The sequence below is a fragment of the Monodelphis domestica genome, chromosome 3 (assembly GCF_027887165.1).
Source record: "Monodelphis domestica isolate mMonDom1 chromosome 3, mMonDom1.pri, whole genome shotgun sequence".
NCBI lineage: Eukaryota > Metazoa > Chordata > Mammalia > Didelphimorphia > Didelphidae > Monodelphis > Monodelphis domestica.
The window spans coordinates 201,822,854-201,850,464 of NC_077229.1; positions in this window are offsets into that span (position 1 = coordinate 201,822,854).

Here is a 27,611-nt window from a genome sequence, read left to right on the forward strand (position 1 = left end):
AAACAAAAAACAAAAAACAAAAACCTTAGACATCACATTATATTAAATTGTCAAAAAAAACTTTCAGAGATCCTTGAAGAAAAAAATAATGAAATGGAAAGAATTCACAGATCAACCCCAGAAAGGAATCTTCAAATTACAACTAGGAAAGTAATCACTAATTTAACAAAACTAAAAAGTTCATGAAAAAATACTTTAAACAGCCTTAAAGAAATCATTCAAATACCATGGAGTTAACATTAGTAACATGCAGATCCTAGCAGCTTCTACATTAAATGACTGAAAGGCATGGGATATGATATCCAGGAAGGAGAAAGATTTGAGATTCCATCACAGAAACACCTATACAACAAAACTTAGTATATTATTTTAGGGGAAATATGGACATTCAATAATATAAAAGTTTTACAAGTATTCCTGAGGAATAAGCCAGATCTAAACAAAAAAATTGAAGTCCAAACATGAGACAAAAGAGAAGCTCAAAAATGTAAATAAGAAAGAGAAAATTTAAGGGACTCATCAAAGTGTTTTTCCTTATTATCTCTTTGGGATACAAACCCAGAAGCAGTATGACTGGATCAAAGAGTAGGCATTCTTTTAAAACCCTTTGGGCATAATTCCAAATTACCCTCCAGAATGGTAGGATTTATTCACAACTCCACCAGCAGTGCCCCAATTTTATCACATCCCCTCCAACATTTATTACTTTTCTTCGCTGCCACTTGAGTAGTCAGATAGGTGTGAAGAGGTACCTCAGTGTTTACTTTCCTTCTAAATTTGGTTGCATTGGTTTTGTTTGTACAAAATTGTTTTAATTTCACATAATAAATTAGATTTTTTATGGTACTTTCTCTGCATGAAAAGAACTCACATCTTTTGATTAGATAGTTTTTGATATGGACAGATATGAGGTCCTATTCCAATATTTCTGACTTCATTCCATCATAATTTTTTCATATAAAATATTATTGTTTCTTTGTCCCTTTATGTGCATTAAGACAAATGAAAACTATGTTGTACATAATCTCTAATACTTCCTTTAATTTGAAATTTCAAAATATTTCCATAAAAATACAAGGGGAATGAAGCTAAAGTTAAATATTTGATTTACATTGAAATTCCTAAAGTCTATTTTTGAATGGCTTTTAAGAGACATGATTTATAAATCTGAACAGAGATAAATAATTTCTATATGAAATAATCAAAGTTTCAATGACTAAAATGTATAAGGCAAATAAGGAAAATGAGTTGGGTTTTATAATTTTTCTAAATTATTAACACTTTTTGTGGCACTTAACACTAGAAAACAGTAAAATATTTTAGCAAGAAGTCACAAGTTGTATCCTTTTTAGAATTTGGCTATTATGATTGAAATGATGCGGTTTTCCATTACTTTTTAGCAATAACTTTTCTCATATCCAATTTCATTTGTATTTTCCTTGTTCAGTGATTTTAATATGTGTAATATTTTCATAGAATAGCAATTCACAAATAATTATTTTATAGCATATGATATATCCATTCATTTATAAAATGGTAGTGTGAAGAGAAAAACGAAAGAAAAAACACTACTCATAGGACTTACAAAGCTCTGAATTATCTGTTAATTAAACTGTGAATGTAATCTGTTAGAAGTGAAAGAAGGTAGCTTTAAGAACCCAGATACTTTCTCAACAGTCTTACTTGTTTGGACTTGCATAATTTATGATAATAACCTTCATTACTATCGATATTATGAAAAAGTTTATCTTATAAAACTATTTGTTTTGGGAAAATTTAAGAAACAATGAAGATAACACACCTCCTTGTATATACTAATAAAATAAATTGTAAATAAGTGATAATGGAAAAGAACATGGTTTTATGGGTCACCAGTATAAGACAATGGGTTTTTATTCTTTTATAATTATGCCATTTCTAGAGGTACTCAAGTATTTTTTAAACCCTTACCTTGTGTCTTGAAGTCAATACTGTGTATTGGCTCCCAGACAGAAGAGTGGTAAGGGCTAGGCAAAGTGGGTCAAGTGACTTGCCCAGGGTCACACAGCTGGGAAATACCTGAGGCCAGATTTATAATTAAGGCCTCCTATCTCTAGGCCTGACTCTCAATCCACTGAGACACCCAGCAGCGCACCAAAGGTACCCAAGTATTGACAAACTATATCACCCCAAAATTTGTAGGGAAGAAAACTGGGGTGAAGCAGCATCTAGAAGTATAATAATAAAAATAATAATTTCAGAGTAGCAATGCTATTTTGAGACATCTGCCAGATTGTAATGAAATATGAAAATGTCTGATTTCAACTGGCTATGAAATAATGAGTACACGTAATTCTACTTCAGTTTATTGCCTGCATTTATAGTTAAAGGAAGCACTACATTCTCATTACAGGGGAATAAAAGTAAAAACACATTTCTTTCTCATTGATATTCAGGATATATTGAAATCTAATTATGGATAAGAATCTTTGATTGATATGTTCTGATATCTATCTCCTCACTTCTTAAGCTAGTTTATTTATTCATATTTTTCCATCTTTACAGTATGAAGATAAGCATCATGATGACAGTCTAACTGAGAGAACATTCCTATTTGTGTGTATGTGTTTGTGTATGTGTGTATGTGTAAAACACTTTCATGGCAAGTCCAAATCACATTTTATTTTTCCTTCATGGTACAGCGTAAAAATCCTGAATTTTAACACCAAGCAGCTTGTGTTTAAACATCATATTGAAAGTTGAACCAAAATGGCTTAGTAGCAGTGAAAGCTGAAACTGCTCTGACAATCATTCCAAACTAATTTTTAAAAAGCACCTCAAAAGAACAGGAGTAAAAAACTAACAGCAAGATGGTGTAAGGGGGCTCTCCCACTGAACACAGCTTAAAAGGTATGGAGAGAGAGAGAGAGAGAGAGAGAGAGAGAGAGAGAGAGAGAGAGAGAGAGAGAGAGAGAGAGAGAGAGAGAGAGAGAGAGAGAGAGAGAGAGAGAGATGATTTGTTGATTTCATGGAATAAGGGGAAACTGGAAGCAAAACTGCATATAGAGGAGTGTAGGCTGACCACCTCCCATCACCTACTGCACAAGGTTCCATGACTGGGCATAGGCCAACTTCTGGAACCCATGACCCTGGATACAGGAACACAGAGCAACCCATACTTCAGTCTTGAAGTCCATAGCACTTGGTCCTTTCAAGCCTGTACTGCCTATGGTGAAGAATTATTCCCAGGGCAAAAGAGTTCACATGCCCATCCCTGCAAGGCAACAACAGAAGAGACAGAATCAGCAAACAGCTTTCAGAATTCCTAGTCCACAGGCAAAAAAAAGACTGGAACAATTAACAAACTGCAAAAGAATCTCCTAACACAAGAAACCCTAGAAAATTTCTATGGTGGCAAAGAGCAAAGCACAGAACCAATAGGGGATCATGAGAGTCAGGGAACAAATGCAAAACTTCAAAGAAAAATGGAAATTTGTCTTAAGACCTAGAAGAAGTCAAATTAAAAAAAAAAACAAAGAAAAGGTTAAAGAAAAAAGGGAAAAAGAAATGAAAGTGACAAAAAAAATAATAGCTTAAAAAGAGATATCAGTCCATTGGAAAAAAACAGAAATTTAATGAAGAAAGGAGTTTCTTTGGAAACAGAATTGACATACTGGAAAAAGAGGCCTAAAAATGCCAATAATTAAAGAGATCCCTGAAAAGTAGAATGGATCAAATGAAAAAGGAGGATAAAAATGTCCTGGAATTCTGTTTTTCAAAATTAGAATTCATCAAATTGAAGCTAATGAACTCATTATATATCAAGAAACAATGAAACAAAATCAAAAAATGAAAAAAAAATAGAGGATGGATAACTCATTGAAAAAATAACTGCATTGGAAAACAGAACCAGGAAAACCAATGTATTTATATATTTATTTTATATAAAGTTCATTAATTAATTAGATAATTAATTAATTTTGAATAATTTTCCATGGTTATATGACTCATGTTCTTTCCCTCTCCACTTCCCAACACCCTCCCATAGCCAACTGGCAATTCCACTGGGTTTTACATGTATAATTGATTAAGACCTATTTCTGTATTATTAATATTTATACTGGAGTGATTTTTTTAGAGTGTATATGCCCAATCACATCCCCATTGAACTATGTGATCAAGTGGTTGTTTTTCTTTTGTGCTTCGACACCTAAAGGTCTTTCTCTGGATGTGGATACTGTTCTTTTTCATAAGTCTCTTGGAATTGTTCTGGATTATTGCATTGCTACTAGTAGAGACATCCATTACATTTGATTGTGCCACACTGTATCAGTCTCTGTGTTCAAAGTTCTCCTGGTTCTGCTCCTTTCACTTTGCATCACTTCCTGGAGGCCATTCAAGTTTACATGAAATTCCCAGGAGAGCCAACTTAAGAAATATTGGACTCCCTGAAAGTCATAACCAAACACAACCTCAAACTTGACATGCTATTACAAGAAATTATTAAAGAAAACTGCCATCATCTTCTTAAGAAAGTAGTTAAAAAGAAAGGGAAAGAATCTACATATCACTATCTTCTATAAATTCCCATATGACAACTCCCAAGAAAGTAACAGCCAACTTCAACAGCTCCCAGGTCAAAGAGAAAATATTGTAAGCAGCCAGAAAAAGAATAATTCAAATATTGTCGGGCCCTAGGCTGGATCACACAGGATCTAGCAGTTTCCACATTCAAGCACTTCATGGAATATGATATTTTAGAAGGCAAGGAAACTAGGTTCATGAAGGAGAATTACTTACCCATAAAAACTGATTATATTCTTTCAGACAAAAATTTGGTCATTTAATAAAATAGAAGATTTCCAAGCCTTCCTAAAGAAATGACTAGACTTAAACAGAAAATTTCATGACCAAACACAAAGTAAAAGAAAATCATGAAAAGGTAAATAAGAAAGAGAAAAAATTTAAGGGATTTATTAAGGCCAACTTGTTTATATCTCTTTTTGGAAAGATGATATCTGTAACTCTAAAATATTGTTATCATTATCATAGTAATTAGAAGAAGTATATGTAGACAGAGGGCATGATAGCAAGCAATTTAGCATGGTATGTTAAAAAATCCAGTGTTGAAAAAGAGCATTGTACTAACAGAAAAGGGAAGTGAGATTCCCTTACAGAGTGGGACATACAGATGTTAATCATAATCATGAATATATACATAGGTTGAACTCAGTCATAAAACAGAAATGGATAACATAATAGATTCAAAACCAAAATCCTACCATATTATGTTTACAAGAAACATATTAGAGGCAGATACACACACAGAGAGAGACTTGGAGCAGAATTTATTGGGTTTCAACTGAGAAAAAAAAGGAGTAGCAATTTTGATCTTGGACAAAGCTAAAGCAAAATATATATCTAATTAAATAGATAAGGAAAGTAATTATATTTTGATAAAAGATAGACATAAGACAAGAAGAAATATCAGTACTTATATGCATCAAAAGTTATAGTATCCATATTTGAAAACACTAGAAAGTGTAGGAATGGAAAGGCCACTCCTCAAAATAATAAACAGTATACATTTAAAACCATTAGCAAGTATCATTTGCAATGGGGACAAATTAGAAGTCTTCCCAGTAGGATCAGGAGTGAGGGAAGTATGCCCATCATCACCAACATTATTTGACAAATTAACAATTTACTAGAAATGCTAGTAGCAGTAATAAGAGAAGACAAAGAAAAGAAAAGAAAAATGAATGGAATAAAGTAGGCAATGAAGGTAAACTATCACTCTTTGCAGATGATAAGGTGATATACTTAAAGAATCCTAGAAAATCAACTAAAACATTAGTAGAAATAATTAACAACTGTAACAAAGTTTCAGGGTACAGGATTAAACCCATCATCAGCATTTCTATATATTTCCAACAAAATTCAACAGCAAGAGTTAGAAAGAGAAACACCATGTAAAATCACTCCGGACAATATATAATATTTAGGAATCTATCTGCCAAGACAAACACAGGAATTATATGAACCCAACTTCAAAACACTTTGGTCTAAATAATTAGAAAAAACAACATTAATTGCTCATTGGTATGATGAGCTAACATAATAAAAATTAAAATCCTACCCAAACTTATTTACTTATTTAATGCCTTATCCATCAAACTACCAAGGAACTTTTTTACTGAAATACAAAAAAATGTAATAATGTTCATTTGGAAGAACAAAAGAATAAGAATATCAATGGAAATAATGAAAAAAAACCGTTAAGGAATGTGGTCTAGCAGTACAGAGCAGTACCAGAACTGTACAATAAAACAGTGGTCATAAAAAGAATATAGTACTGACTAAGAGACAGAAGGGAGAATAAGTAGAATAGACTTGGGGTAAGTGACCTTAGCAAAACAGTCTATGATCAATCCAAAGATCCCAGCTTTTGGGACAAAAATCTGCTATTTGGCAAAAACTGCTGGGAAAATTGGAAAATAGTATGGGAGAGATTAGGTTTAGATCAATATCTCACACCCTACACCAAGATAAACTCAGAATGGGTGAATGACTTGAATATAAATAAGGAAACTAGAATTAAATTAGGTAAACATAGTTTAGTATACCTGTTAGATCTTTGGGAAAGGAAAGATTTTAAGACCAAGCAAGAGTTAGAAAAAATTACAAAATGTAAAATAGATCATTTTCATTATATTAAACTAAAACATTTTTGTATGAACAAAATCAAAACAACCCAAATTAGAATGGAAGCAACAAATTGGGGAAAATTCTTTATAACAAAAACCTCTGAGAAAGGTCTAATCACTGAAATTTATAAGGAACGAAATCAATTGTACAAAAAATCAAGTCATTCCCCAATTGATATATGGGTAAATGAATAGGCAATTTTCAGATAAGGAAATCCAAACTATTAAAAAGCACAGGAAAAAGTGTTCTAAATCTCATAATCAGAGAAAAGCAAATCAAAACAACTCTGAGATACCACCTCATACCTAGCAGATTGGCTAACATGACAACAAAGGAAAGTAATAAATATTGGAGGGGATGTGGCAAAATTGGGACATTAATATGTTCATAGTGGAGTTGTGAATTGATCCAACCATTGTGAATGGCAATTTGGAACTATGACCAAAGGGCATTAAATACTGCCTGTCCTTTGATCCAGCCATAGCACTGCTGGTTTTGTACCCCAAAGAGATAATAAGGAAAAATACTTGTACAAAAATATTCATAGATAAGCTCTTTGTGGTGGCAAAAAATTGGAAAATGAGGGGATGTTCTTCAATAGGGGAATGGTTGAACATATTGTGGTTCATGTTGGTGATGGAATAGTTATGTTCTTAAAGGAATACTAAACTGGAGGAATTCCATGTGAACTGGAACAACCTCTAGGAACTGATGCAGAGTGAAATGAGCAGAACCAGGAGAGCATTATACACAGAGCATGATACACTGTAGTACAATAGAACATAATGGACTTCTTTACTAGCAGCAGTGCAATGATCCAGGACAGTTCTGAGAGATCTATAAGAAAGAACACCATCCACATTCAGAGGAAGAATTGTGGCAATAGAAACACAGAAGAAAAACAACTCCTTGATCATATGGCTTAATGGGGATACGACTTGGGATATAGATTAAATGATCACACTAGTGCCAATATCAATAATAATATGGAAATAGTTCTTGATCAATGACACATGTAAAACCAAGTGGAATTGTGTGTTGATTATGGGACAGAAGTGGGGGTATTGGAAGGAAAGAATAGGAATCCTGTAACCATGGGAAAATATTTTAAATTAATTAATTAAATAAAAATTTCCAAAACTTAAAAAATAAAACTTCAGTCTCTCTTTAAAAAAATAAATAAAATCATGAGACCATATAAGATACTTGGGAATCTATTTGCAAGAAAACCACAGGAATTATATGAACACAATTACAAAATATTATAAAAATAACATTAGATAGAAAGAATTGGAAAAATATTAATTGCACATGGCTAGTCTGAGCTAATATAATAAAAATGCCAATCCTTCCTAAATCAGTTAATTCATTTAGTGCCATGTCAATCAAACTAAGAAAAACATTTTATAGAACTAGAAAAATATCAAAATTCATGTAAAAGAACAAAAGGTCAAGCATATCAAAGGAATTGATAAAAAAATGTGAAAGATGGTGGCCTAGCAATATTAGATCTTAAACTGTATTCTAAAACAGTAATCCTCAAAACAATCTGGTACTGGTCAAGAAAAAGAAGGGTTGATTAATGGAGTAGATTAGGAGTGAATGACTTCAGCCATCTAGTGTTTGATAAACCAAAAGATCCTAGCTTTTGGGATAAGAATTAACTATTTGACAAAAATCTGCTGGGAAAATTGTTAAACAGTATGGCAAAAATTAAATTTAGATTAATATCTCATATTCTTTAAGATCATATCAAAATGGGTATATGATTTAAACATGAAGAGTCACATTATAAGTAAATTATGGGAACATAGGATACTTTTCCTATCAAATCTATGGAAAAATAGAAGAATTTATGATCAAGAAGAAATAGAGGACATTACAAGATGTAAAATGAGTAATTTTGATTATATTAAATCAAAAAGATTTTGTACAAAGAAAACCAATGCAACAAAGATTAGAAAGGAAACAACAAACTTGGAAAAAATTATAACAAATTACTCTGATAAAGGTCTCATTTCTCAAATATATAAAGAATTAAGTCAAATTCATAAGAATTCAATTAACTCCCCAGTTGATAAACAGTCAAAGGATGTTAATTGGAAGTTTTCAGATGAAGCTATCACTAATCATTAAAAATATTTAAAATTCCTCTTGATTAGAAAATTGCAAAATAAAGCACCTCTGAGGTATCAGCTCACACCTATCAAATTAGCCAATATAACAATAAAGTAAAATGATAAACTTTGGAGGGAATGTGGCAAAATTGACACAATAATGCATTTTTGGTTGATCCAACCATTCAGCAGGGCAATTTGGAATTATGTCCAAAGGACTATAAAAGGATTCACACCTTTTGATTCAGTAATGCCACTTACTAGGTCTGTATCTCAAAGAGTTAAAAAGATGAGAAGGACTCGTTTGTATAATTATATTTAAAACTACTCTTTTTGTGGTGGCAAAGAACTGAAAACTAAAGGTATGTCCCTCAACTGGGGAATGGATGAACAAACTGGTATATGATGGTGATGGGATATTATTATACCATTAAGAATGATGAACATGATGATTTTGGAGAGAACTGGAAACACCTACATGAACTAATGCAGAGTAAAATGAGTAGAACCAGGATATCATTATACATATGGGATATTATATATCCCATATATCATTTCCCATATCCCATATATCCCATAGTAAATGGAATAGGCTTTTCTTCCAACAGCAATGCAATGATCAAGGACAATTCTGAGGATTTATGAAAAAGGATGCCATCCACCTTCAAGAGAAAGACACCTTCAAGAGAAAGAACTTTTGGAACAGAATGTAGATGAAAAGAAATTATTTATTTCCATTTTATTTCAGTATATGTTTTGGGGCTTTGATTCTATAATTATCTTATAATAATGAATAATTTGGAAATATTTTGCTTCATAATACATGTATAACCCAGATTGAATTGCTTGTCAGCTCCAGGAGGGGGAGTAGGGAAGAAGGAGGGAGAAAATATGAATCATATGATTTTGGAAAAGTTATATAGAAATTTATTAAAATTTAAAAACATATGAAGTAAAAGAAAAGAAAAAGATTAATCTGGAAATGTGAAAAATATCAGTTATATCATTTGTTACATCTAAGATAGTGGGCAAAAATTATTTCATCTTTTTATAAGAATGAGAATAATAAACTAGATTACCTCTAAATCCCTTCTAACTCTAAATGTCTATAAAACTTTAAAACCAGAAAGAATATTTCTTATAATTATATCTCATTTTTGATGACCCGAATAGACCATGTAAAGTGGGAATAAGACAAAGGGTGGTAGAGCTTATCATATTGAGTCTTGGTCATTCAAAGAATATCTACAAATATAAGTAGTGGCTCTGAAAGAAGGAAAAATAAATGCTATTTTTTCTCTCTTTTTTTTTCTGAGTATTTGAGACAATGTATACATTTTCTTCCTTGAAACATATTTCAAATATATTGAGAAAAGCATCTCACAGCAAAAGCCAATCCATGTTCAGATGGGAAAAACAAAAACAAAAACAAGGGCTTCCTAGGGTTTCAGAAAGGCAACTGTTTATGACAAAGGTGGCACTAACTGTTCAGAAAGATTATTATTTTAAGAAAAAATATGAAGTTTAGGGGGTTAAGGATAAAGAGAAAACAAAGGATTGCTATTGAAAAATGTTAAAGTAAAAACAGTCAAATATTCTTCTATCATAAGCATAAATTTATGTCATCATGTACATAGGAAATATTAGATGGATTGCTATTCAGTTTTCTCATATTCTCTTTCAGATTTAAAATAATTATGGAAATCTCAATTGTTTTGTTCCAATGAAGGAGCTGATTTCCATCACATTTTCTTAATAAAAGATCATACAGTCAAACAGGATAATTTTTATTAGTTTGAATTTTCTCCAGGGAAAGCACTTACCCTAAGAACCATCTCACTTGATGATAAGTAGCAATTGTACTTACTTCAAGTGTCCAATGCATGGCTTTGCCTAATTTGCATCTATTCACTAAATGGTTTAATTAATTTTGCATTGTGCTTACTGACTATTTTTAATTAGCAGTTAAATCAGTTCAGTTAACGAAAAATGTAGGTGTTTACTTGAATGCAAATCACAATGAGTTCTCAGGGCTAGATTCAAAAAACTGTTCCACACCATTGGTGTTGGATTTCTTCAGGGTTTACTTAGGAGTATAAAGTATGAACCTTTATGATTCATTAACTGGCTTGTACCTCCTTTCTCCCCCTTGTGCTCTGTAGTGGAGAGAGTGGCATGCCCAGGGCAAGGGTGAAGACACTCCAAAAGGATCTTCTCTGCTTCAATGAAGGAAAAACAAGTAGGCAAGCGATCCTTGCACTGATGCTTGAAGGCAGGATTTGCCTGATCAGACTTCCAGAGGCAGCAGTAACTTTCTGATGAGAAGATATGAATTTCCTTGGAAGATGGTTAAGTAGCAATGCATCTTGCCTCTATATCAGAATACTGTGAATGGTAGAATTTATAATCATTTTGTTGGTTATATCCTAGCTTTAATATCATGTAGTTTTCTCAAAAGATGTTTTCATCTGTTGTCCAGCTTATAGATCTTTTTGAATTGTGACTTTGGTCTGGGAACCATGTCTTATTTTCTATTCATGAATTTGAAATCCAATGAAATAAAATAAAAAACCATATCAACAAAAATGTATGAATATTTTCCCCTGACAAGTGCTTAATTATATGTCTCCAAATTGAGGCTTTTAAATATGATTTCTACAAGCTTAGACATTGTTCAATTTTGATAGGAATTATTATCAAGAAAGATTACATTTTTAAAATAGGCAGGATACATTTAAGAAGAAGATATCTTTAAACTTCCTTCCAAATGTAACTTAAAATCTCATGATCCTATATAACATTGGAATCATTTTATATTTGACATAAAATCTAAGGTTTCTCCAAGGAAAAGAAGGACAACAGGTCCAATTGACTTTGTCTGAATAGGCAAAAGTACACTGTTGATTCTATTATTTCTATCATTATTCATAAAATTTGATCAATGTAGACTATAGAAAATAATCTGGGAAAAAATGGAACATTAATGACCTATTGGTGGAGAAGAAACTGTTAAAAACATTTCTGGAGAGGAATCTGAAACAATGTCCATAGGGTCATAGAATTACATACCCTTTGACCCAGCAATACCACTATTATATATGTATACCAAAGAGATTAATGGTAGGAGAAAAGAACTTCCCTTTACAAAAAATATTTGAATCAGCTTTTTTTGTGGTGACAAAGAATTGGAAACTGAAGGGATGTCCATCAATAGGGAAATGGCTGAATAAGTTGCTGTATATGTTTGTAATGGAATACTATTGTTCCATAAGAAATGATGAACAAGACAATTACAAAAAAACCTGAAAAAACTTTTATGAAATGCTATAAAATGAAGTGAGCAGAACCATGAAAATACTGTACAAAGTAAAAACAATAATGTATGATGATCAACTGTGAATGATGTAACTATTATCAACAAGGCAAAGATCCAGGGTAATTTCAAGAGACTCGACTGAAAAACAAAAAGATATCTATCACCAAAGAAGGAACAGATGTAGTCCAAATGAAGGTTTAAGCATTCCATTCTTCAATGAATTTTTATCTGCCTTCTTTCACAACCTGACTAACATTGAAATATATATAATATGACAATATATGTGTGACCTCTATCATATTACCTGCCTTCCCTGGGAAAAAGTAGGAGGAAGAAAGAAAATCAATTGAAAAATATCAGAAAATGAATATTAAGATATTGTAATGACATGCTATCTGGAAAAATTATATAAGAAAACATAAATGACCTATTGACAAAATATTAATTTTCCTCAAAAGTTAATTATGTATCGATTAATCTTTTATTTTTACTGTTATGGTGATGCTTAATTCTTTTTCTTTTTCTTTTATACCTTACTTTCCATATTAGAGTCATTAATGTGGATTGGTTCCAAAGCAGAAGAATGGTAAGAATGAGGCAATGGGTTTTATGTTACTTGCCCCAGGGCCCCACAGCTAAGGAGTGCTTGAGGCCAGATTTGAATACAGAATTTCCTTCATCTCTGGGCCTGGCTCTCATCCACTGAGCTACCAATTGCCCCTGCCCAATTTCTTTATCCTATATTAACTATCCTATATTAAAAATGTGTAAATGGATTTAATAATAATGCACTCATCAAACATCTCTAGTTATAGGTTTTTCTTCTCATAATGCTAATATTCCAGGCATAGACAATATTTAAAATCTCAAAAACTGCATCACATACTTATTAGAAGAGAAAATGAGCAATCTGAAAACAAATATTTTCTTGGAATCATACTATCATAAAATTTCAAAGCATATAACTTCATATTGGGGAAAAAAACTCTCTTAGATATCATATAGTTTAACCCTTTATTTTTTTTCAAATCGTGAATATTTCCAACAATACTTATCTGTTTTCTGCTTTAAGATCTCTGATATCAGGAGACTAATTTTTCCATGAAGGCATTGGAATTTATTCTGTTTTCAGATGGTGTTTCTTATGTGAACATGAAATCTTCCACAGTGCCCATTTTACTAGGAAGAGGAGTTAGATGTCATGTAGTTGATAGTGCTTTTTCTGTAGTGAGCAACCTAGAGAGGTGAAGCAACTTTCCAATTGTCTCAAAGGAATAAGGCTGCAATTAAATCAGTTCAGAATTGGGAGTCTAGGTTTTACTTTTCTTACAATATACGTAGAGCTCAATTCTGTGCTTAGCAGGTAACAAAGCACTTCAAAAATTTCTGGGGGGTAATTTTCACCTTTCTTTTTGTCAATATTGAAACCCATTTCTGAAGGTACTGCTCTTCTTGTAAGTGTGCAGATTCATCACTATTAAAAATACATCTGCCAAAAACCATCTTCCTAATGCAGAAATCTGGCATTCCAGAGGCCCTGCTCAAAGATTTTCAGCATCATTCTGTGGTATATAGGGGAAAATATCAATATTTTTTAGCTTATTCAACATATGCCTGATACAAGTTAAGTTTCTAGGTTGATGAATGTTTTTCTTCTTTTGGAAAATTTATAATGAGACTAAACTGGCCTTTTGGCAATTCTTTGATTAGCCTTTACTTTTCCCCTAAGCCATTCTTTTTTCTTAGGTAATTACTTATGATAGAGTCTATTCCTATGTTAGCTTGATGTAATTCTTCACTTTTTTAGCTTCAGATAAAATGTCCCCTCAACGGAACTTACCCTAACCCACCCAGAGTAGCGATCTCTTTTTCCCCCAATTTCAGCATTCCTTGTTTTGGAGTCAAGAAGCACTTTAGGCCAAACCCTGGCTGCCTGAATTACTAACCATGTGGCCCTTGGTAATTTGTATAATTTTCAACCCTCACTTTCTTTATGAAATGGAGATAATAATACTTATATTACTCACCTCATGGGATTTTTGTGAGTGAACTGATGAATAAATCCTTATGTGTCATATATATGTATATACATACATACATATATATATATACACACACATATATATGTATATATATATATATATGGGCTTTTCTATTTAAATCTATCCTTTATGTATATTATATTCCATCATAGAAAAAACTCATATTTATCTGCATTCCTTAATTCCATCTCCACTTGCTGGTCCTTAGATGTGAAATGGGAATAATAACAGTATTTAAATCATAGAATTGTTTTGAGGATGTAATTTAATTTAATTCTGGTTTTGATATTCCTGATAACAACTCCATTCCCTTGTATATACTGGATGCTTACTATTTTTTTAAAGTGATAAAATGGAAATGTCACCAAATATAGCTCTTTCAGACCATTCTGATTTCAGTGTGAGCCTTCGTTCTTCTATACTCTTCATTGCCTAGCCTGTTTATATGTCTATTAATCATGGATCATTTTTTGACATATCATGAATTGTTATTTTGAACTATTGTTCATCTCTTGCATTGTGATTTAACTCTCTAAGTATTTATACCCTGTTTTTACTACTAGATTATAAACTACAGGAGGGTAAACTTTTATATGATAAACCTTTGTATTTTCTAATAACCTCATTCACTGTTATAATTATTTATTTGTTCACTGATGAATGCAAAGTAGTTAGGGTTTATTTGTGGGAATAGAGTTGGGGACTCAATAACTGAAAAATATAACAGGAATACTGCCAAGTCATTTTATTATGTAGAATACCCTATACTCAACTTCAATAAATGATCAACTCCACTAACCTCAATACTATACACTATGACAATATCTTTTGATTGCAGAAATGCTTTTCATAGCACTTTGTGGAAGTTGTTGATTCTTAGAACCAAATAGATTGCTGAGAACTAAAAAAAATTAACCTGGAGATGCAGATGTGATTTATTTATTAAAGTAATTAATTTACTTTTAAGGGGTTATTACTAAATGTTAGAAATTTATACATTTAAAATAATACAGTCTGCTAAATTTTTGCCTGCCTGTGCTTATTCCATTAATGCCTTTTTTGGAACCTCATTCCTTTTGCCAGGATTTCTAAAATGATATTATTTAGGTATGCCAAGAGAGGATGTACTGGTTTAACTCTGGTTACTAAAAATACTTTTTCCAGTAATTCCTTGCTAAAATGAATATTAGTTTATGAGTATATATAATCTCTCTCTATATGTACATACATATATATTTATATCTTCATTAGATATAATTCCATCACTGCATAAAAACAGTTTCCTATTAGATAATTATAACTATTCTCTTGGTTCTATTAATTTTACTAATTTCATATAGTTGTTTCTAGTTAAAAAAAATCAGTCTGATCATTGTTTCTTATGGTCCAGTTTTATTCCAACACAATCATATATCAAAATTTGTTCAGCCATTCCCCAATTGATGTACATCTCTCTGTTTCCAATTCTTTGCCACCAAGAGAGTTGAAATAAATATTTTGGAACAAATCAGTTCTTTTCCTTTTCCCCTGAGCTCCTTGGGAAAAAAAGATTCAGGAATAGTATTGTTAGATCTAAGGGAATGCAGTTTTATAACCCTCTGGGTGTAAAACCAAATAGTTTTGTAAAAAGACTGTATTAGTTCACCATTCCATCAACAGGGCATCAGTGTCCTTATTTTTCCAAATCCCCTCCAACACTGATCACTTTGCCATTTCATCATTTTAGCTAGTCTGGTGAGTGTGAGGTGATACCATAAGTAAATTAGAAGAACCCAGAATATACTATTACATTTATGGACAGGAGAAGAATTCATGAGCTAACAAGAGATGGAGAGTATTGTGAAATATAAGATGGATAATTTTAATATAATAAATTTAAAAAGTTTTATAACAGTAAAATAATATATTATCAAAATTAGAAGGAAAGCATAAAATTGGGAGAAAAAACTATAGACAACCCCTCAAGTAGAGGTCTCATATCTCAAGTATATAATGAATTTTGACAAATGTATAAGAATGAAAACCATTCCCTAATTGATAAATAGGCAAAATATATGAATAGACAATTTTCAAATAAAGAAAACAAAGGCATATATGAGCTTAAAAAATTATCCAAATCATTACTAACTAGAGAAATGCAAACCAAAACAACTCTGAGTAGGCATAGTTTTATATCACTTTTGTAGATACTTCCAAATTATCTCCAGAACAATTGGGTCAGTTTATAATGCTACCAACAGCATATGAGTGTCCTACTTTTCCCACATTCTTCCCAACATTTATCATTTTCCTTTTATGTCTCTTATGTGACACATCAAATTGAACATCTAATAGACATTTTAAATACTATACATACAAAATAAGCCAATTAGTCTTTCTCCCATAAAGCCATTCTGACTCAAAATTTCTCTATTACTGTAAAGAAAAACACCATCCTCCTACTCCCTAAGGCATCAGATCTAGGTGTCATCTTTGACTTCTCATTTTCTTTCATCCCCCACCCATATTCAATTTGTTGTCAAGACCCACTAATTTCTCTATTGGAACATTTCCCAAATACACCACCCTCCCCTCTGACATTGTCACCACTCCAATGCAAACTTTCCTCAGCTCATTCCTAGACTATTTAGATAGCCTTAAAATGAATTTTCCAGCCTAAAATCTCTCCCCACTCTAATCTGTCCTCCATTCAGTCACTAAAGTGCTTTTCCTAAAGTGCACATTTGACCATGCCATCCTCTTACAATATAAACTCTAGGAGCTCCCTATTACCTTTATGATCAAATACAAAATTCTGTTTTTGACAAAGAGCTTCATAATCTAACCCCCTCTTACCTTCCTAGTCTTTTTACTCCTTCCTCCTTAATATATAATCTTCCCAAGCAATTGACTCTGGACACCTTACAACCAAAGCAAGAAGACACTCCATCTTGGCCTCAGGTGTTGGTTTTTTTTTTCTGGTTGTCCCTCATGCCTATAATTCTCTCTCACTCTCTTCTTCTCCTCTGCCTATTGAATTTCCCCAGTTTCTTTAAATTCCCAACTAAAATCCCATCTTCAACCTTTCCCCTCCCCTCCTAATTTTCTATGATTTAGCTCTGTCAGTCCTTTCCTATTTGTTCCATTTATATAATGAGGGAAAATAACAAAGTAGGAAATCATATATATATATATATATATATGTATATATACGTATAATTCAACCATGATTTTAGTTGACTTGTGATTAAGTATATTATCTACCTTCTGACTGAAAAAATTATGGAATCTGTTTATGGACTAAATATACATTTTTGGAAAAGGCCAACATAAAAATTTGTCTTGCTTAATAATACATATTCATTTATTTGTTTATTTGTTTATTTGTTTGTTTTTCTTCCCCATAATTAGTGGGGATTATTTAGGATGAAAGGAAGAAAAAAAATGCTTGATAATTGAAAACATATAGATTACTTTTAAAAAGAAAGGATTGTAAAACAATTGTTTTTTATCCTGTTGCTAAAATTCCCTAGTTTACTGACTGAGATTTTCACTTTTCTATCAGTTGACGTACATTTAGATGTGTGTGGTGAGAAAACATTTTTGTTTCCTCTTACTCATTATATTACAAATTATTGTATTTTAACAAGACTTGATTGCTTTTTCTTCTCACTGAAGCAATGTACATTTGAGATTTCTGTAATCCAAAGCAATTGACCTATATGAAGTCAATATTTATACATCATGAGACCATCTTTCATTAAGAAAATAGAGAGATTCTATCAAGTTATATTCTATAACAGATAAATTTATAGTCTTAAGTTGAGGAAATGTGTGGCAAACATAAGACAGTGTCCTACTTTCTATTTATTGACTTTAAAAAGTAATTAAGTTAGTTAAAAGGATTCTTTTTCTCCCATACGGTCTTTCATAAATATGGTAAAATTTTGCATTTTCTCATACTCTAGCATTTCTCATTTACCTTTTTCTGTCATGTTAGTCATTGTGATAGGTGTGAAGTGGTATCTGGAGTTGTTTTAATTTGCATTTATCTAATTAATAGAAATTTAGAACATTTTCTAGCATCATTATAGATAGTTTTGACTTCTTCTGAAAACTACCTATTTGTATCATTAGACCATTTATCATTTGAATAATGTCTCATTTTTTATGATTTTGGCTCTTTTCCATAATGCTTTAGAAAAGAAGTATTTATTAGAGAAACTAACTGTATTTTATTCTCCTATTTCCTTTGTTTCTTTTAAATTTCACTGTACTAGCAAAGTCTTAAAATAAAAAATGTAAAACTTTACTATGATTATTCTTACTATTTATTAGGAGCAAAGATTCATTAGAGAAACTATATACATATTCATAAGGGGAATCATAAATCCATGTCAATGAACATGTATTTATTAAGAACTTGCATTGTGCCAATAATATATATCACTGTTACTTCCCAGATCAAAACATCTTTTCCTCTCCATCTCTTCCCTCCAAAAGTTGTCTCAACCTTTTAGAGTTTCATCTATATGAAAAGATTGACACATAGTAGGCTTTAATAATTGCTCATTGATTTGCCATATTACCAATGCATAGTAAAGTTTCATAAATGTTATAAATATAAAACAACATATAATTTTCAAATCTCAAAGTGCTATATAAATGCTAGTTCTGGTTTTCCCTAATATAATGTAAGCAAAATTCATTTATTTAGTGCTTACTATGTTATTACTTGTTGTTGTTGTTGTTGTTGTTGTTGTTGTTGTTGTTGTTGTTGCTGGTGGATCTGAGTACCAAAACAGGAGCTGATGATAATAAAGTAACTCATTTCAGACATGGGAAGTAGACTATGGAAAAGTACTAATATTTGAGATGGAATGTCTTGTAAAAGAAGAAAGAATACAGCCAAGAATATGTTATATCTGGTTGCTTTAGCATAAAAATTACTTATTCATTCAATCATTTATTTATTTTAATAACAAATATTCCACATAGGTTATCTGAACTTCTATGACCCATATTTTCCCCTCCATTCTTCACCCTCCTCCCATAGATAATAAATAATCAATATGGGTTACACATGTATAATCAAGTAAAACATTTCCATATTATTCATTTTTGTAAGTGAATAATGTTATAAGACCACCTTCCCCCAATACACACAAATAAACAAGTGATAAATGATACATTTATTTCTATTTCAATAATTCTTTCTCTGGAGGTGGATAACATTCTTTTTCATAAGTCCCTCAGAATTATCATCGATCATTGTATTGCTATTATTATCAATGTCTATCATTCCTCAATATTGTAGTTATTGTTTATAATGTTCTTCTGGTTCTGCTTATTTCACTCTGCATCAGTTCACATAGATCTTTATAGTTCTTTCTGAAATCATCCTATTCTTCATTCCTTATAGCACAATAGTATTCCATCAACATCATATACCACAATTTGTTCAGCCATTCCCCAGTTGAAGGGACATCACTTTAGTTTCCATTTTTTCACCACCACAAAAAGCACAGTTATAAATATTTTTATGTAAGCAGGTCCTTTCCCATTTTTGTAAATCTCTTCAGGATGAAGACAGCAAGGCTATTACTGGATCAAAATGTATGTATTTTTTAAAAAACTTTTGGGCATAATTTCAAATTGGTTGGATCAGTTCACAAACCAACCAGCAATGTATTAGTGTCCCATTTTTCCTACATTCCCTTCAATGTTTATCATTTTCCTTTACTGTCATATTGGCCAATCTGATAGATGTAAGGTAGGACTCAGAGTTGTTTTAATTTGTATTTCTCTAATCAAAAGGAATTTAAAACATTTTTCCTATGGTTATTGATATTTCTTCTTCTGAAAATGGCCTATTCACATCCCTTGACCATTTATCAATTGAGAAAAGACTTATAAAAATCATAAAATTGACTTGCTTCTTTATATATTTGAGAAATAAGACCTTTATCAGAGAAATTTGTTATAAAAATTTTCCCACTTTTATTGTTTCCATTCTAATTTTGTTCGCATTGGTTCTGTTTATGCAAAATCTTTTAAATTTAATATAATTGAAATTACTCATTTTACATCTTGTAATGTACTTTATCTCTTGTTCAGTCACAAATTCCTCCCTTCTCCATAAATCTAACAGCTAAACTATTCTGTGTTCTCCTAACTTATTTAACATATCACTCTTTTTGTTTGAATCATATACCCATTTTGATCTTGTATTGGTATAGGGTGTGAGATAGTGATCTAAAGCTAATTTTTAGCATGGAAATTATTTAATAGTAACAACATCATGAAATAGGTGGACTTAAAATGTAAAAGTTCATTTTGTGTGTCCCTGGATAAGTAATGTTTCATTAGCTTAGGGTACTCTCTGAAACTACATGGTACCAATGACTCCCCAATCTGCACATTAGTTGAAGGAGTTTACTCACCAAGGAGTTCTTTTTATGTAGAATAGTAAAATCATAAATCCAGTCCCTATCCCTACAAAAAATTAGAAAACAAATAGCTAAAAATCCTCTAAGAATACTGATAAAACAAGTACTTCTGAATTAATATGTTTAAATGCTTTTTTATCAGACTTCAAGTGGTTATTTTCTTTCAATGGTCTGGCTATACTTTGAAAAATATGAGATGGGTAGAGTCAAAATAATTCTCTACTATTTTCTCTATGTTTTATGACTGGGTTGTTAACAATGGAGTTAATTAAGAGTTCCCTATAAATTCTAGTTCAAGTAGAAGGAGCCAAAGTTTCTCTCCCACTGCATGCTCCCACCAGTTACAACCCTCCTTCAGAATTTTCCCCCATTGGTAAGGAAGAATGGAGAATATTTTAGAGAATGAAGAAGTACATTTAGTAGAAACTTTTTCTGGATTTAAGCATAAAGGAAGAACAGTGAATGAACTATCAGACTTGAAAGTTAGAAAAAAACTTGAATTTCAGATTTTAACTCAGACTTCCTAGTATAACTAAAGGGAGTCACCTTTCAGCAGGCTCTTTGAAAAATTTAACCTGGTGATGGGACTAACTATTGTTTTTATATGTCACCCAAAAAGTAAAATTTGATCTTTGTACTCTATCACAATATACAACCATCTTCCTTTCATGCACAAAACATTAAAAAACTCTTCAATATTTTCAAATTGATTAATATATTTCCATAAATTGTGATGAGTTTATAAGAATACTTCTCAATATCTAGTTGCTTTTGAGCTCACATTTAAAATTTTACATTATCTACTTGTAGTATAATCTATATAATCCATATTGAGCATTTTACTGCTATTGTACTTTTATTTAGACCATACTTTCCCGAGGTTACATTGTGTTCAACAGAAGAGTGTGTCTCCAATTTGAGGGAAAGATTACTATAACTACTTTTCTCAATATATCTTAGTAGATACCTTTGCTTAAAATATAATGAAGCTCTTCCGGGTAATCATGGCTGCAATCTAGACGCCACACGCTTCCTCTCCCCGGCAACGAACGAAATAGACTACATCAAAGGAGCATAAAATCACCTTTGGAGGAACAGAAGGACTCCCCAATACCCAAAAGAGGCAAAGGTACGTGGAGCTTGAACATTTCCACATTAAAATAAGAAGGAAAAGCTTGCACAGAAAAGTGAACTGAGCCGCCCTTCCCCCACCTCACCTCCCCCACTAAACCAGAGTGAGCTACCTGAGCGCTCACCGGGACAGCGAGTGAGTGGGGAGCGTCTCTGTCTGGGGGGGCACTCCAGGGGCCTTGGGATCTGGGGACTGCCAGGAAAAATCGTCTCAGGGCGCTTTCACTGGAGAATCCAGCGGAGCTGCACTTGGGGTGGGCTGCCCTGAACACCACCCACTGATTAGCTGGGCGGAGCTGAATACCTGGGCTCGGAGGCTGGGAAGAACTAGTCTGAAGCAACCTAAATTCACAGAAAAACCGCTCATATAACCCAGACCCCAGACCAAAAAGGAAAGGGTAATAAAACCACCAAAGGGATGGCTCACATGGCCCAAAATCAAGCCTCCAGGAAGAAAGGGAAAAAAGTGACTATTGAAAACTTTTATGGTGGAAGTACCCAAGGAAAAGAGGAGAATGAGGAGGAAATCCAAAAAAATTCAGAACACGCCTCCCAAAATGGAAACTATCAACAAGCTCTGGAAGATCTCAAACTGGAACTTATCCAAAAGATGGAAACCTGGAAAGAAAAATGGGAGAAAGAGATCAGCTGTCTGACAGATAAGAATGCTCAATTGGAAAAAGAACTCGAAGCATCCAATAGAAGGGCAGACAAGGCTGAAAAGCAAAATCAGTCCCTAATGACCAGAATTAAGCACCTCGAAGAAAGTGAGATGATAAAACAGCAAGAATCAATAAAGCAAACCCAAATAATTAATGAATTGGAAGAAAACATAAAATATCTCACTGAGAAGGTCACAGACCTGGAGAACAGAGGAAGACGAGAAAATCTCCATAAACAAATTGGATATTATTCTACAGGAGATTATAAAAGAAAATTGCCCCCACGTTCTGGAGCAAGGGGGCAAAATAGAAATAGAAAGGATTCATAGAACACCTTCTATACTAAATCCCCAAAAGACAAAGCCTAGGAATGTAATTGCCAAATTCAAGAGCTTCCAAGTAAAGGAGAAAATCCTACAAGAAGCCAAGAAGAAGACTTCAGATATAAGGGGGCTCCCATAAGGATCACACACGACTTAGCGGCTAATACACTAAGAGACCGCAAAGCATGGAACACGATATTTAGAAAGGCAAGGGAGCTGGGGCTCCAACCAAGAATCAACTAACCAGCAAAACTGACTATATACTTCCAGGGGAAAGTATGGGCATTCAACAAAATAGAAGATTTCCAAGCATTTGCTAAGAAAAGACCAGAGCTCTGTGGAAAGTTCAATATCCAAGCACAGAAAGCAAGAGAAACATGAAAAGGTAAATATGAAAGAAAGGGAAAAGGAGATAAATCTTATCTTTTTCTTTAACTCAAACTCTCTTCTATAAGGACTACATTTATATCAAATTATATATATTAATATGTGGGGAAAATGTTTTGTGTAACTCTCATAAATTGTGTCATCATAAGAGTAGTTAGAAGAAACATGCATAGGGAAAGATTGGGGCATTAAGAAGATTTGGGGAAAGTTGGGGCAAAGAAAGGAAAAGGGAGGGGGGAACCGCGATAATACTAAGATTAACTTCAAGAAATAGGGGGGGAATCAATAGAATAATCTTTCCCATATAAAGATACACATGGGAAGGGGAGGGGAAGAACTCTCATATGAGAAGGAGAGGAAGAGAGCATGAAGTGGAATTACTTAAACCTTACTCTCAGTGAAATCAAATCTGAGAGGGAAGAACATCTAGATCCAGTGGGATCCTGAATTCTATCTTATCCATTAGGGCAAGAAAGAAAGGAAAATCAAGGAGGGGGAGAGGGGAGGGAGTACAAAAAGGGAGGGAAGGAGAGGGGGGAGGGGAAGGGAGCATAAATAGGGAGGGGCTAGAAAGGGAAGCATCTCAAGGGAGGGGACTAGGGGGACTGACACTTTCTCACTGGTTCAAAAGAAGAAAGCTAAAGAAGAAAGGTCAGAACTAGGGGAAGATATCAAAATGCCAGCGAATCCACAAATAACAATCATAACTTTGAACGTGAATGGGATGAACTCACCCATAAAACGCAGACAAATAGCAGATTGGATTAGAACCGAAAACCCTACCATATGTTGTCTTCAAGAAACACATATGAGAGGGGTTGACACTCACAAGGTTAGAATTAAAGGTTGGAGTAAGTCCTTTTGGGCCTCAACCGATAGAAAGAAGGCAGGAGTTGCAATCATGATATCTGACACAGTCAAAGCACAAATAGACCTGATCAAAAGGGATAGGGAAGGTAAATATATTCTGCTAAAAGGAAGTATAGACAATGAGGAAATATCACTAATCAACATGTATGCACCAAATGGTATAGCATCCAAATTTTTAATAGAGAAACTAGGAGAATTGAAGGAGGAAATAGACAGTAAAACCATATTAGTGGGAGACTTGAACCAACCACTATCAAATTTAGATAAATCAAATCAAAAAATAAATAAGAAAGAGGTAAAAGAGGTGAATGAAATCTTAGAAAAATTAGAATTAATAGAAATATGGAGAAAAATAAATAGGGACAAAAAAGAATACACCTTCTTTTCAGCACCACATGGCACATTCACAAAAATAGATCATACACTAGGTCATAGAAACATGGCACTCAAATGCAGAAAAGCAGAAATATTAACTGCAGCCTTTTCAGATCACAAGGCAATTAAAATATTGATCGGCAAGGGTACATGGAGACCCAAATCAAAAATTAATTGGAAATTAAATAACATGATACTCCAAAATCAGATAGTTAGAGAAGAAATCATAGAAACAATTAAGAATTTCGTTGAAGAAAATGACAACGGCGAAACATCCTTTCAAACCTTATGGGATGCAGCCAAGGCAGTACTTAGAGGAAAATTCATATCCCTGAGTGCATATATTAACAAATTAGGGAGGACAGAGACCAAGGAATTGGAAATGCAAATCAAAAAACTTGAGAATGAACAAATTAAAAACCCCCAGAAGAAAACCATACTAGAGATCCTAAAAAATTAAGGGAGAAATTAATAAAATAGAAAGTGACAGAATTATTGAGCTAATAAACAAGACTAGAAGCTGGTACTTTGAAAAAACAGACAAAATAGACAACGTACTGGTTAATTTAATTAAAAAAAGGAAAGAAGAAAGGCAAATTAATAGCATCAAGGATTAAAAGGGGGATCTCACCTCCAATGAAGAGGAAATTAAGGCAATCATTAAAAACTACTTTGCCCAACTATATAGCAATAAATATACCAACCTAGGTGATATGGATGAATATTTACAAAAATATAAATTGCCTAGACTAACAGAAGAAGAAATAGTTTTCTTAAATAATCCCATATCAGAAAAAGAAATCCAACAGGCCATCACAGAACTTCCTAAGAAAAAATCCCCAGGGCCTGATGGATTCACCAGCGAATTCTATCAAACATTCAGAGAACAGTTAATCCCAATACTATACAAACTATTTGACATAATAAGCAAAGAGGGAGTCCTACCAAACTCCTTTCATGACACAAGCATGGTACTGATTCCAAAACCAGGCAGGCCAAAAACAGAGAAAGAAAATTATAGACCAATCTCCCTAATGAATATAGATGCAAAAATCTTAAATAGGATACTAGCAAAAAGACTCCAGCAAGTGATTAGAAGGGTCATCCACCATGATCAAGTAGGATTTATACCAGGGATGCAGGGCTGGTTCAACATTAGGAAAACTATCCACATAATTGACCACATCAACAAGCAAACCAACAAGAACCACATGATTATCTCAATAGATGCAGAAAAAGCCTTTGATAAAATACAACACCCATTCCTACTAAAAACACTAGAAAGCATAGGAATAGAAGGGTCATTCCTAAAAATAATAAACAGTATATATCTAAAACCATCAGCTAATATCATCTGCAATGGGGATAAACTAAATCCATTCCCATTAAGATCAGGAGTGAAACAAGGATGCCCATTATCACCTCTATTATTTGACATTGTATTAGAAACACTAGCAGTAGCAATTAGAGAAGAAAAAGAAATTGAAGGCATCAAAATAGGCAAGGAGGAGACCAAATTATCACTCTTTGCAGATGACATGATGGTCTACTTAAAGAATCCTAGAGACTCAACCAAAAAGCTAATTGAAATAATCAACAAATTTAGCAAAGTTGCAGGATACAAAATAAACCCACATAAGTCATCAGCATTTCTATATAATTCCAACACAGCTCAGCAGCAAGAACTAGAAAGAGAAATCCCATTCAAAATTACCCAAGACAAAATAAAATACTTAGGAATCTATCTCCCGAGACAAACACAGGATCTATATGAACACAACTACAAAACACTTTCCACACAACTAAAACTAGACTTGAACAATTGGAAGAACATTAACTGCTCATGGGTAGGATGTGCCAATATAATAAAAATGACCATCGTACCCAAACTCATCTATCTATTTAGTGCCATACCCATGGAACTTCCAAAAATTTTTTTTACTGATTTAGAAAAAAACATAACAAAGTTCATTTGGAAGAACAAAAGATCAAGGATATCCAGGGAATTAATGAAAAAAAATACAAAGGAAGGGGGTCTTGCAGTCCCAGATCTCAGACTATATTACAAAGCAGAGGTCATCAAAACAATTTGGTACTGGCTAAGAGACAGAAAGGAGGATCAGTGGAATAGACTGGGGGCAAGCAACCTCAGCAAGACAGTATATGACAAACCCAAAGATCCCAGCTTTTGGGACAAAAATCCACTATTTCATAAAAACTGCTGGGAAAATTGGAGCACAGTGTGGGAAAGATTAGGCTTAGATCAACACCTCACACCCTACACCAAGATAAATTCAAAATGGTTGAATGACTTGAACATAAAGAAGGAAACTATAAGAAAATTAGGCGAACACAGAATAGTATACATGTCAGACCTTTGGGAAGGGAAATACTTCAAAACCAAGCAAGAATTAGAAAGAGTTACAAAATGCAAAATAAATAATCTGGATTACATCAAATTAAAAAGTTTTTGTACAAACAAAACCAATGTAACCAAAATCAGAAGGGTAGCAACAAATTGGGAAACAATCTTCATAAAAACCTCTGACAAAGGTTTAATTACTCAAATTTATAAAGAACTAAATCAATTGTACAAAAAATCAAGCCATTCTCCAATTGACAAATGGGCAAGGGACATGAACAGGCAATTCTCAGCCAAAGAAATCAAAACTATTAATAAGCACATGAAAAAGTGCTCTACATCTCTTATAATCAGAGAGATGCAAATCAAAACAACTCTGAGGTATCATCTCACACCTAGCAGATTGGCTAACATGACAGCTATGCAAAGTAATGAATGCTGGAGGGGATGTGGCAAAGTGGGGACATTAATTCATTGCTGGTGGAGTTGTGAATTGATCCAACCATTCTGGAGGGCAATTTGGAACTATGTCCAAAGGGCGATAAAAGACTGTCTGCCCTTTGATCCAGCCATAGCACTGCTGGGCTTGTACCCCAAAGAGATAATGGACAAAAAGACTTGTACAAAAATATTCATAGCTGAGCTCTTTGTGGCGGCCAAAAATTGGAAAATGAGGGGATGCCCTTCAATTGGGGAATGGCTGAACAAATTGTGGTATATGTTGGTGATGGAATACTATTGTGCTAAAAGGAATAATAAAGTGGAGGAATTCCATGGAGACTGGAACAACCTCCAGGAAGTGATGCAGAGTGAAAGGAGCAGAACCAGGAAAACATTATACACAGAGACTGATACATTGTGGTACAATCGAAGGTGATGGACTTCTCCATTAGTATCAATGCAATTTCCCT